Source organism: Rhineura floridana, chromosome 17 (genome assembly GCF_030035675.1).
Source record: "Rhineura floridana isolate rRhiFlo1 chromosome 17, rRhiFlo1.hap2, whole genome shotgun sequence".
In the NCBI taxonomy this organism is placed as follows: domain Eukaryota; kingdom Metazoa; phylum Chordata; class Lepidosauria; order Squamata; family Rhineuridae; genus Rhineura; species Rhineura floridana.
This window is the reverse complement of record NC_084496.1, coordinates 4,696,558-4,710,012: the sequence shown is the minus strand read 5'-3', so window position 1 is coordinate 4,710,012 and position 13,455 is coordinate 4,696,558.

Here is a 13,455-nt window from a genome sequence, read left to right as displayed (position 1 = left end):
TGAAGCGTGGAAAACTTGATTCCATCCTGGGGTCTAAAGTTCTCCACCCTTGGTGTAGACAATACAGAGCTACATGTGGGTCCATTGTCTGGTTCTGTATAAGGAAGCTTGCTATGTTCCTAAGTAGAGAATTGTTGGGTTGGGGAAGGCAGTAACTCAGTGGTAGAAAACATGCTTTGAAAATGGATAAGAACATAAAAAGAGCTTGTTGGGTCAGGCCAGTGGGCCATCTAGTCCACCATCCTGTCCACACAGTGGCCAACCATATGCCTGTGGGAAACCCGCAAGCAGGACCTGAATGCTACAGGACTCTCCTCTCCTGCCGTTTCCAGCAACTGCTGTTTGAGGGTTCAATCCCCAGCATCTCCAGCTAGGGCTAGGGGAGACCCCTGTCTGAAATCCCAGAGGACCACTGCCAATCAGTGTGTGTGTGTTTGTTTTATATACCGCCCTCTCTCCCAAAAAGAGCCCACAAGGGGCAGACAACAGACTCACTCAGTATAAGGCAGCTTCCAATGTCTTCATATTTCTAACTCTCACGAGAATGGTGTCCCTGAGTATGCTCTTGTTAGTGATAAATTCATTAATTAGTTTCTTATAAGATATAACAAATGAAAGTTGATGAATATTTAAGTTCATGGCTTCTGTTTGTTCCCATGGGGGAAAGAAAGACACTTCAACTGGAGATACACTTGCAGCGAGGGCAATAATCAGAACGGTAAGTTTGTGGTGTTTAATGTGTCCAGAACATTTAGGCTCAAAATATGGATATACGAAGTTATTTTATACTGAGTGTGGCCATGGGGGTCGTTTAGCTTTAGCTGCTTGTAGGGATGAAGGAATCAATCTGTTCCTGGTACATATCATGCTAGCATATTTTTTTACCCATAATTCCACCCTGTTCCATTTCCACGTGACTCTACTTTTGATTATTTTTTTTAACCTAAATGTGTATTTAAGTGCATATTTTGATACATTTAAACTAGGGATGAGGGGAACAAATTGATTCAGTTTGCATTTAAAGACAAACCTACCTTGGCACTTTCCAAAGCAATATGCAAATTTAAACAGACTTCAGAATTCATACTACTCCAAAATTTGCTCTGCAGTTCTCCAGCCAAGCACCGTGAGCAAAAATGTGTATCCTGGGGTAATGTGTGCATAAAAATGCATATATTAGTGAAAATAGCATACAGAAATGCACAACACTGGGGGAAATTTCTTTGCAAAAATGTGAATATTGGGCAACATTGCATAGACACATGTGCATTTGGATAAATTCTCACTAAAACGCTGATTACTTTTGACAATGGCTTTTTTAAAAAAAAAAAACTAAACTGTTGTGAAAATTTAGAGAACTGAACTGAGCTTAAGAATGGGAAAATAACAAATGGAGAAAAGAAAATTAACAGATTTGCCTACCCCTACTTTAATCTGCTAAATCACAGTATCTGGAGAAGTGGAAATTCATTAGACAGCTAAGTTCCAGTGTACATATTAGTCTGAGAGATGCGGATCCTTTGTTTGTTTGAATAGTTTTGCTGATTACAAACATACAAAAGCAAGAGCCCCAACCCTTGCTTATCAAGGGCATATCAGAATATGTGTTTAGGGCCACTGAAATCAACACACTTAAGTACACCCAACTTTCTGCTGGACTGTGAATGCCTGCCAGAATCCAAAGAGGTACTGCAGATGTGCTCCTGTAGATATGCCTGAGGCCTTGTCTGAGTCCTGTGGGAGTTTTGGCTTTTCCTCCTTGGGCTAAAATCACACATACATTTTAAAGCACTTAAGTCATCACGTGGGGGGGGCGGCAGAAATCTCTTCCCCCTTCACTAGGTATCCATGACCACCAACCACAAGTTATTCTTTTCCTGGTTTAAAATTTCACCATGTCCCAGTAGTCGGAGGAGGAGGTGACACACACGATGGGAAGGTTGATTGCAAATCCACCTTCCTGTGTGTTCATCAACTGATCTTTAAAAATCACAAGTGTATTTAGAAGTCTTTTTCACACATACAGTTAAACATCAAGTGTCTTAAATGGCATGTGTAAAATAAGTCTTGACCCAACTGTGACTGTTCCTGGATAATCTGGCCACTGTAACCCATGTATTGATAACCTCCAGTTTTGACTACTGTAATGCATTTTATATGGCACTGCCTTTTTGTCTTGTCTGGAAGCTGCAGCTGTTGCAAAATGTGGCAACTAGGCTATTCAATGGGGTGCCTTACAGCTTTCTTAAAGGAGCTGTGCTGGTTTAAAGCAGGCCAGATTTAAGTTTTTGGTTCTAATTTATACAGCCGTAAACATCTTTGGGTCCAGATTACTTTAATATTCCTCTATATGATTGTTCAAATCAGCTGTCAAGGCCCTCTTGGTAATGTCACAACCTATAGAGGTTTGGTTTACAGCAAGAAGGGAGAGGGCCTTTTCTCTGGTGCATTCTTATTATGGAACACAAGGAAAGATATGCTATACCGAACCTACAAGACTAAACTCACCGACTAAGTCGGGTAAGATTTTTTTTTAAAAAATGAAATGCTTGTGAATATATTCACAAAATCTTCAGTAAGCACCAAAAAGACAGAAGAGACTGCACATGTCTAATATTTAATGGCTCATGATGTTTTGTTTTATTTTTAAAATGTAATAATCTCCTTGAAGCTGATAGGGTAGGTGATAGAAAAGTTTTAATAAATAAATGTGCCAAATAAGATTTTTAGCAGCAAAGTTCTCAGAATCATACCATATCACAAAACTGTCTTGGAAATTGTTCCCCGGCTTCAAATGTACTTTCTGACAAGACACAGGGATGGATGTGGGAGTTGTGTGTTTGAGAAACTCAAGCTGAAAGTCCTCTGCACACTGAACTAGTTGGATTGTTTACCTGAACCACCAAACACAGCAAGACAAGACCAAACCTACCTACTTCTGCATCTGAATAAGTGACTGCTACGTAATTGGTCAGTGTCTTTGTCAGGTTGACAACATTAAGCTCAGCGACATTTGATTCTCAACCTTGCAATATCTGAAGTCCGATATTGCGCTTCACTAAATCTAATACATGGGCCTCAGTAATAGAGGAAACCACTTTAGCACTTGGCAGTTTATTACGGTGTATAAAACTGACTTCCCTGCAAATCCAATAGTGATAATAAAAATTGTGGTCAGTTGAAGTGGGGGTGGTAATGCATTTTGCTGCTTCAAAAAGGGCCCAGATTAAATTTATTGAGAATTCTCTTCCTTCCTTCCTTCTCTCTCTCACGCACACTCAACAATCATGCAGTCTCACATACTGTTTGAATGAAGAAGATCAATAGACAATGTTTAATTGTTGGTCTTGACGACATCCGGAAGGGGTATGATATGATATTTTAAAAAAACAAACACCTCAGCAATTTGAAATCAGGCCTACTGATATTGTGTTACATCACCAGCCTTAGTTTTTAGACCTATTGTGACGTATCAGATTTGCACTCCATCCATGCCTCTTGTCCCCAGGATGGCCATGCCATTGGTAGGGTTTCACCACTCGGTGAAAACCATTTGTTTTCTCTAGATTTTGGTTAGACTGCTAACCAGTCTAACGAGTCTGTTTTGTATTATAGGACTGACCTTGCATTGTTTCATTGTGGATGTTTTACTGTCAATGTTTTAACTCTTGCTCTCTGCATTTTTAATTATATTGTTTTACTTGTTGTTATGGAAAGTGTTTTGAGGTCATCTGGTGATGAAAAGTGGTATCTAAAGTCATGGAATGAATTAATGAAAGAAATAAAATTAAACCTCTTTCCCTTGTGGTCTGCTCACTGGGAGAGCCTGCCACTGCCTTGTTGAAGCTTAGCAGGTCTGAGTCTGGCCAATGTCTGGATCAGAGCTTGGAAAAGGTCCTTTTTTGAAATACAACTCCTATCAACCCAATCCAGTGGCCATGCTGACTGGGGCTGATGGGAGTTGTAGTTCAAAAAAGTAACTTTTCTAAGCTCTGGTCTACATGGGTGACTGTCTGGGAGTATAAGAAGCTATCTTATACTGAATCGAACCACTAGTCCATCCAGCTCAGTATTGTCTACACTGACTGGCTGCAGCTCATGAGAACAAAAGGAGAGCCCTACTACATCAGGCCAAAGGTCCATCTAGTCCAGCCTCCTGTTCTTACAGTGGCCAACCAGGTGTCCATTATGGGGAGCTCCCAAGCAGGACCTGAATGCAACAATCCTCTCTCCACTTGTGATTCTCAGCAGCTTCTTAAACAAATGTGGGAGCCACATATTCTCCACTTTTGGTTCCACGGTAGAAGAAAGGTAGGAAATAAATGTAAGATTATAGATAAATATTTTGTTTACAGTGGAAGAAAGGTGGGACATAAATGTGCAGGGGGGAAAAATGATGCACGGAGCGGTGGCCACCAACTCAGATGGCTTTAAAAGAAGATTAGGTAAATTCATGGAAGATTTGGCTATCAATGGCTACTAGCCGTGATGGCTATGTTCTACCTCCCCATGGGAGGCAGCATGCTTCTGAATACCAGTTGCTGGAAACCACAGAATGGGAGAGTGGTCTTGTGCTCAGGTCCTGCTTTCAGGGTCCCCAGAGGCATCTGGCTGGCCACTGTGAGAACAGGATGCTGGACTAAATGGGCCACTGGCCTGATCCAGCAGGCTCTTCTTATGTTCTTTAGTTATTAATGTTTCCTGCCTAAATTCCTGAAGAGCCGCTGCCAGTCAGTGTAGACAGTACTGACCTAGATGGACCAACGGTATGACTCAGGGTAAGGCATTTTATGTACCAAAAGAGAATGAAACCAGGTTCTCAACAGTGCTGATTCCTAATCCGGAATTCAGCAGAGGTACAGGGGGACCAGTTGGAAGCACTGCCAGTGTGTTGCTGTCTGTGCAGATGTTGTGGATTGGGACGCCTGCATCAGTGCCAATTACTGATAAAGTGTGTTAGCAAACACTCTTTCATAATCTCCCAGCATGTACAATTTGCAGCAGATTATTTCGAGTATTCTTCTAGCACCGTATCTTAATTGTTGCCTTTATTTAAATATCAAATAATGTTTCCTCTCCGAGAGATAATCAACATGAATGCTTTGTGGTTTTAATCACATTATTTGGCTGAGGCTTTGCGTTTGTCTTTTTTTTCTCGGGTTGCACAGAGAATAAATAAATAAAAAGAATTGCACATTGGTTTTTTTATTGAGGAAGACTTGGTATCAATCTTATTTTACGTCTCAATAGTTAATATTAATGTTTAATATTCAAATACCTTGGGCTGCAATCCTGTACTCTCTTACCTTGGAGTAAGCCCCATTGAATTCAATGCAACTTGCTTCTGAAAAATCATGCCTAGGATTGCACTCTTAATACCATATCATTATGAAAGTTTAGTAGCCTAATATGGTAATATAATGCAAGATTGTTTTGAGAAGTCAGACAAATCACTTACTTACAGTTCAACACCCCCCCACACACTCATTTAGCAAAATAATTTGCATCTGACCAGGAGTGTGAAAGAACCTAATGCCAGCTCCTCAGCACTCTCTCAAGAGCCAGGATTGACCTGAGGACAACTGTCCCATTTGTCCAGTGGGTGGGCCGGCGTTTCATATCAGAGGCAAGTTTACTGCTGTCTTTACGTGCTGGGAGATGGAGAAAGAGCATTTTCCGCTCTCAGATTTGATCGACATTACTGATTGTTTGTAGGGAAAGAGAAATTTGTCAGCACTTTCCAGTATGAACACTGGGAGTAGGTACAGCAGAACAATTTATTTTCAATGAGCATGCACAAAGTAAGATTTATGACTTTTGCCGCTCGGATGACATTTCCCACATAGTTGCCGAGCTGCAGCAAATTAAAGAGCTCCGTGAACACTAAGGGGTGTGTTTTTGTAATGAGGGAGAAGAGAGAGAGGCAATAAGAAGATAATTAAGGTAACAACTTGTGAAAAATTGAAGTGTTTCTGTCTTTCATTTTTTGAATCTCTGAGCATAAACTTTGTAGTTGTTAATTTAATTGCTGGTGTTCTCTGTGTCCCTGAAGAATATTAAGGATTAATCATCTGGTTCATTTCGACAAGAGATAAGGCCTAAGTGAATTGAAATTTTACCAATTTAACCCTGTCTGCCTCCTAATAAGACATGATTAACATTTTTTCAATTAACAACACATAATTATTCCAAAGGCCTTGCTTGCATGTATTCCATCTTCTCGGGTCTTGCATGTCCTCTTCAGGTATTTAGAAATTAGAAAACTATTGAAAGAACTAATGTATCTGTATTTGTTGGCTGTTCTTCACTGTCCATCAAGCATGTTGAAATACATTCAGACAATGTTTTTCCTTCCTTTTTCCCCCTGAGAAAATGCTTGCTACTTGTGTAACTCTTTGTGATTTCTTTTGTACAAATTCTGACAGGGATTACTCAGGTTAGCTGATGCAATGCAAGAGTGTTTCCTTCGGGGGGGGGGGTTAAGAGTGTTATATATATATTTATACTGTTCTCATTTGTAAGAACAAAAAAGCTCTGACTTTGGCTTCTACTTAATTTTGACAGATGAACGCAAGGAATAATTGATAACCTAAAACAGTAATATTTGAGTGACACCATTTTTGGCTGTGACACAAGAAGGCTTGTTGGGGAAAACTGCTGCTAATCAGAAGGGCTTTGCTTTTCTGAAAGCAGCAATTCCCCCCTCCCTTTTTTTTTGTTTATTTAAGAAGTTTTTGCTGACTTTTCAACTCAGAAAGTAGGTATAAGATAAAGGAGGAATAAAGTAAAAACGTTACAGTTTAAGTACATGAAACAATACCTGCACAAAGCAGTAAAAGCGGAGTATAAAATATGGCAGCCTTTGTCAACCCAGTAATTTCCAGCACAGCTGGGCTGGCTGGGGCTGATGGCAGTTGCAGTCCAAAACATCTGGAAGGCATGAGGTTGGCAAAGGCCTAAATATAGAAATGTAGCTCCCAAGGCTATATAGGTATGACCGGGCTATCATATCCTCATTTTGGAGGTGAATATCTCCTTGTCTTTCTGACCTGGCTTTATCCATCATCTGGCTTGCAAGCATTGTGCAGAGAAACCTGTTAGGGGCAATTTTATTTATTTATTAAATTTAAATGAGACTCCTTGGCATTAGTTACATTACCAGTCTTGATCCTTGATCCTCCTCTCCCTCCATCTTGCTTCTTCGGTCTGTGTGACCTCTTTTGATGAATTGTCCTTAAGTGAGCAAACTCACACCAGCCTCAACTCCTCACCTTCCCCCAAAAGACTGCAGCTCCTTCCACACCACAGACCTTCCTTCTTTCACTTTTCTTCAGCTTTCATGGTAGCCTTCAACTACCCTTCCTTTCAGTGGTGGTTAGTAGGGAAGCATTGCATACCTAGCAGGAAGGGGACGGGACAGAAATTTGATTAAGTTTGCATTCAAAGCTGAATTTATCAAATTTGCACTTTCTGAAATAATATGAAAACCAAATTCAAATTCACACTTATCCAAATCTTGTGATGCAGTTCTCCAACCAAACAATGTTTACAAAAAATCATATAGTATGAAAAAGTGTGCATAAGAATTAATTGGGTAATTGCTTGCAAAAACATATGTAGATTGTTATTGTTATTTAAATTTCTGTCCCACCCTTCCTCTCAGAGGGAGGAAAACAAGGGACAAAACTCTAAAAACATATTTTTTAAAAAATAATCTTTAAAAGCAATTCTAACACAAACACAGGCTGGGATGAGGTCTCTACTTAAAAGGCTTGTTGGAAAAGGAAGGTCTTCAGTAGGTGCTGAAAAGATGACAGAGATGGCACCTGTCTAATATTTAAGGGGAAGGAATTCCAAAGGGTTGGTGCCACAACACTAAATGTCCACTCCGTATGTTGTGCAGAACGGAACTTCAGATTGTAAACATGGAAGCTATAGGGAGAATTTGACCGTATTCCTCCGTCCCTGTGTTCTGCATCTTGGAATGGGCAGATAAATGTTATGTATTCCTGCAGATCCCATAGTTGCTTTGCTAAATAACAAGTCAATTAAATGGTTTCACATTTGCAGTCTAGCAGTGTTCAGGTCTATCTGTAATATAAAAGTTTGCTCTTTTAAAATCTTTTCTTTGGTTTCCAGAGTACTGCCTAAATGGCTTCCCAGTGGTCTTAGTTATAGGATGTTCAGAGGGTTCCCTCACTTGCTAGTGAATAATCCAGTAGCAAGTAACAGGAAAAAGACATTAACGGATGTTTACGGTAATTTAAAAGAAAGCAAAACAAAAGCCTGCAGCTTGTCTAATGGGCAGCCACCTAATGGGTTAGCTTAATGGACAGGAGGTCCATATAATTTGCTGCCTGGCAGATATGAGAGAGAGAGAGAGATTTTGTTAGTTTTTCACTTAATTCAGTCTCTAGTGTGGAAAGACCCAGATATTTCTATCTGAAACATTTTGCTTCGGAATGACTTTGCCAACGCACTCTGGGAGAAGATGTGAGACAGTGTAATGGTGGAAAGCTCATATTTATTGAAATATACCAGTAGAAGATCTGCCAAGCAATAATCAAATTATGTAAGTTCAGCAGGTGTGTATTGAATTACTCCCATGACATTCTGTGGCTCCCCAGGTGAGGACTGGGAGAAAATTATCCCTCCCTGCTAAGTGTGCTTTGCACATGTGAACCCAACATGTGCAGCCGAACCCCCACTATCCAGGGTCCACCATGGTGTGCCACCAAGCCTAACGGGCAGCCCTGAGGACTTCCCAAGTGGGTGACTCAAGCCAACGCACTCTGGGAGAAGATGTGAGACAGTGTAATGGTGGAAAGCTCATATTTATTGAAATATACCAGTAGAAGATCTGCCAAGCAATAATCAAATTATGTAAGTTCAGCAGGTGTGTATTGAATTACTCCCATGACATTCTGTGGCTCCCCAGGTGAGGACTGGGAGAAAATTATCCCTCCCTGCTAAGTGTGCTTTGCACATGTGAACCCAACATGTGCAGCCGAACCCCCACTATCCAGGGTCCACCATGGTGTGCCACCAAGCCTAACGGGCAGCCCTGAGGACTTCCCAAGTGGGTGACTCAAGAGTGCCTTTAATCCAATGATGCCTCACGATGCCTGTCAATTAAGTTCTTACCTGCCTTAATCCCTTTACCTCCCTGCACTGAATTGCCAAGCAGACCAAAGAAGGGCATACATCAAGAGCAGGAGGGGAGAGTGCTCTTGCACTCAGGTCCTGCTTGCAGGCTCCCCATTGGGGCATCTGGCTGGCCACTGTGAGAACAGGATGCTGGGGTAGGTGGGCCACTGGCCTGATCCAGAAAGCTCTTGTTATGTTCTTATCTCTAATAGGCTGTGCCATGGCGATATTGATGGTCAGGCAGAAACAGGGTACAATAAAAACCTTCAGAGCAGGGGAGCATCAGCTGTGTGATTTGTGTGTTGGTTACAAAGTACTCACCAAGTAAGCCGCTTTGGTTTCCATCCTCCATCGATGAAAAGCACCAGAGACATTTAAGTCAAAAGCTTAAGTGCAGCACCGTCCTTTTGTCAGCTTTTCGGGAGCCAGCCAGTCTGTGGCATGAGTAATGCCTAATGCGTTCATAAGCAAGCAATGGAAGGAAAGCGTCTAAGAGCTGACGTTTCCTGCTGCATCAGCTTAATATGACAGCCAGCTCAGAATAAAAACAATAAAACCCTTCTCCTCTTTGCTGCCAGTTGAAATATTGATGTCTTTGAGCTGGACTTACGGCTGTTGGCAGTGGCTAATCCCAGGGCGGGCTGAAATGTCTATCCTCACCCTGCGCTACAGTTTTTGTCTTCAGGAATGATCCCTTGGGTTGCCGACTGCTGAGTTCAAAAAGATTCTGGTACCCAGGGCAGGTCAAGCAAGTAGGATCGTTGAGGGAAGTGAGCATGTGTGCAACCAGTGCTCTCAGATGCTTCTGCTTCTGCCCATCACCACATCGCCTTGCTATGAAGGGAAGGACCACAGCTCAGTGGCATCTCTCTCTCTCTGCCTGCCTGTCTGCCTGTCTCTGGGGGTAATATAAAAAAACACTAATGGTTTTTAGGGTGTATTTTTTACCCCAATAAGATTTCCAATGTATGATGGGCTGATACCGTGATCTGATGACATTTGTGTCTGTGGTATCATCCAGAGCCAGAAAACACTTATTCAGAGGAGGCAGAATGTTCCTGTGCATTTTACTCAAGTGCTTTTTCTTGACCTGTCCCTGACCAATTCTCTATGAAATACAATTGGGAGTTTTTACCACGCCAATCTGCTAAAATTGGCTTGGGTAGTAAATATATCCCAAAGCATTTTATGCACTGGGTGTTTTGTTTTCAGAAGGAAAATGGTAAGCTGTAACTGGCTAAAATTTAGGGACGTTGTGTGGGTTGCAATTTGTGACAATATCCTAGACATCCATTGTCTATGATCTGGTAACTTCTAAGTTAGATTACTGCAATACATTATACATGGGTCTGCCTCTGAAGACAGTTTGGAAATAGCAGCTGGTGCAGAAGCCAGACTGCTCACCGGGAAAAGATAGTTTGAGCACATAACACTAATTCTGGCACAACTGCACTGGCTACCAATTAGCTTCTGGGCTCAATTCAAAGTGCTGGTTTTGACCTATGAAGTCTTCTACAATTCAGGACCCCAATACCTCAAGGACCGCCTCTCCCCATATGTACCAACCCAGACCCTGCTCTCAGCATTGGAGGTCCTTCTTCATGTGCCTCCTCCAAAGGATGTGTGGAGAGTGGCAACACAAGAATGGGCCTTCTCAGTGGTGGCCCCACTCTCCTCAGGAAGGTATGCCTGGCATCCTCACTTATCCATCTTTAGGTGCCAGGGAAAACATTTCTGTTCTCCCAAGGCATTTGGTTCTTAACTTTGGAAGACTTTTGGAGGGCTTCTGTTGTGTAACCTTCCACTGCCTATAGGGTTGCTCCACTGCCGATGCACTGTTTTGTTTTTAACTTTTTATATTTTTTATGATTTTTATTAACTGTAAGTTGCTTTGAGTGCACATATTTGTGTAGAAAAGCAAGGAATAAATTTAATAAATAGATTACTCTAGAGATCTACTTATGTGTAAATCACACAATGAAAATGGAGGCATGGTGGGTTTTCATCCCACAAAAGTGGATGAATGTTTTTTTTATTATTTTTAAAAACGAACTAAAATTGTACAAGCGAGAGATTCTTTTCCTACATATTGCTTGCCTTTTATTGCTCTCTATGAAATTCATCTCTCTCTCACACGCACACTTTTTCATTAGTTTAAATGCTTTGTGAAGTTTGGTGCAACAATTATCTTGATGGTTTAGATTAATTAAAGAAATTAGAAAAGAGTGGGACGGGAGAGGAACAAGAGGAACCAGAAAGTATAATGCTGACAGCAACTTCACTTTGCCTTGCCATATACCAGCCTTCACCAACCTGGTGCCCTCCATATATTTTAGGATGCAGCTCCCATCAACTCCCGTTGAAGCTGATGAGAGTTGTAGTCCAAAATGGTTGTAGGGAACCTGGTTGGTGAAAGCTATCATACACACATTAGGAGTGAGGCAGGAATAGCCAAAGTGGTGGTCTTCAGATTTTTTTGGACTACAACTCCCATCCTTCCCAGCAAGCATGGCCAGTGCTTAGGAATGACGGAAGTTGGAGTCCACAGCACCTGAAAAGTTCAAAGTTCTAGTTTTGGCATACAAAGCCCTATACAGCTCGGGACCAGGATACCTGAAAGACCGTCTTACCCCTGATATGCCCAATCGATCACTGCACTCTGCAGGTGAGGGCCTCCTGCAGATACCATCTGATCAGGAGGTTCGTTCTGCACAAAATCTGAAACAGACCTTTAGTGTGGCGGCACCGACCCTGTGGAATTCCCTCCCTTTGAATATTAGGCAGGTGCCATCTCTGCTGTCTTTTCGGCACCTTTTGAAGACTTTCTTCTTCCAACAAGTCTTTTACGTTGAGACCTATCCCAGTCTGCGTCTGTGTTAGAATTGCTTTTAATATGTCTCTTAATATTTTAACTCCTTTTTAAAAGAAGTTTTTAAAGTTTGTTTAATGTTTTTAATGTTGTTTTGTTTTAATGTATTTTAAGGTCTTTTTCGTATGTTTTAAAGTATTTTTAGTGTTTCTGTTTGCCGCCCTGGGCTCCTGCTGGATGGAAGGGAGGGGTATAAATAAAATAATAAATAAATAAAATAAATAAAAGCACCACCTTTGGCTACCCTTGCTTTACTGTTTCACTTACAGTTGTGGAACCATTTAGGCGTGGCTTCAGTCTTTGGTCCTTTTAAAAACTGTGCCACATCTGGTGGTTGTTTAAGAAACGAAGCAATCATCTGCCTGTCTTATGATGGTCCCTATTGCTCTGCCATATACTTTAGATTCCTGATACCTGGTTGTGAGGTCGCAGAAGGACAGGGGAGATTCCTTTGTGCCTGTCACTATTATAGTTGATTATGTCACTGACTATTCCTTTGATTCAGCATCGTTGAGTGTATCTAAGTGGAATGCCATGGGCTGTGGCGTTCTCATCAGCATAGGTTAATAGAAGGAAACTCATCTGATGATCTCTTTGGTAGCCTTTTCCTCATGCATATGCACAGAGTGGCAGTTTGCTGCAAAAGAAGCCAGGCTTTCAGGATGGGAAGCTAGCCCACATATACTTGGTTGCTTAATAAATTCCTAGGACAAACTCCATCACCCACAGCATGTGTGGTACAAGATACCATTTCATTTTGAAAATGAATTTAGGGTGAACAAAAGCCTGGACCCCAATGCAGTTGGGGACACTGTGTTGCGGCTATGCAGTCAAGAGGAATCTGTGCAAACTTGGTGAATAATAGTGTTTTATTTTGGAATTTATTTATTTATTATTTATTTATTTATTTGTTGCACTTGTATACCGCCCCATAGCCGAAGCTCTCTGGGTGGTTTACAGCAACCAAATACATTAAAACAAATATACAATTTAAAACACATATTTTAAAAACAATTTAAAACACAATTTAAAAATTTAAACAATATAAAAACAATGCCAGTACATTACATTTTCACGGTAAGGGAGGGGCTTCTGAATTTGAATGAACCCAGATCTGGTGTAAGCTCCATCACCCAGGTGATGAATACAAATTATATAGAGGTTTTGAGGGGTTGGGCCCAAAAAGATGGCAGCTCACAATTGGTGGCAAACACCTAATAGTGCAAATACATATGCACTCTGCAAAGTCAATAAGTGCTTGAGGTTTGTGAATGATTGGTTCAGCCATGTGGTCCTTTCTATTGAAAATATGTTACCGTTTTCTTCCATTTTGTTTTGTATGTGCTAGGGGTGTGCATTGGCTCTCTGTCTAGCCCAAATTAGGAGGTGAATCAGGGCAATTTGGGGAAGGTTTTCATATTTAGTGTTGCTGGCTCCAT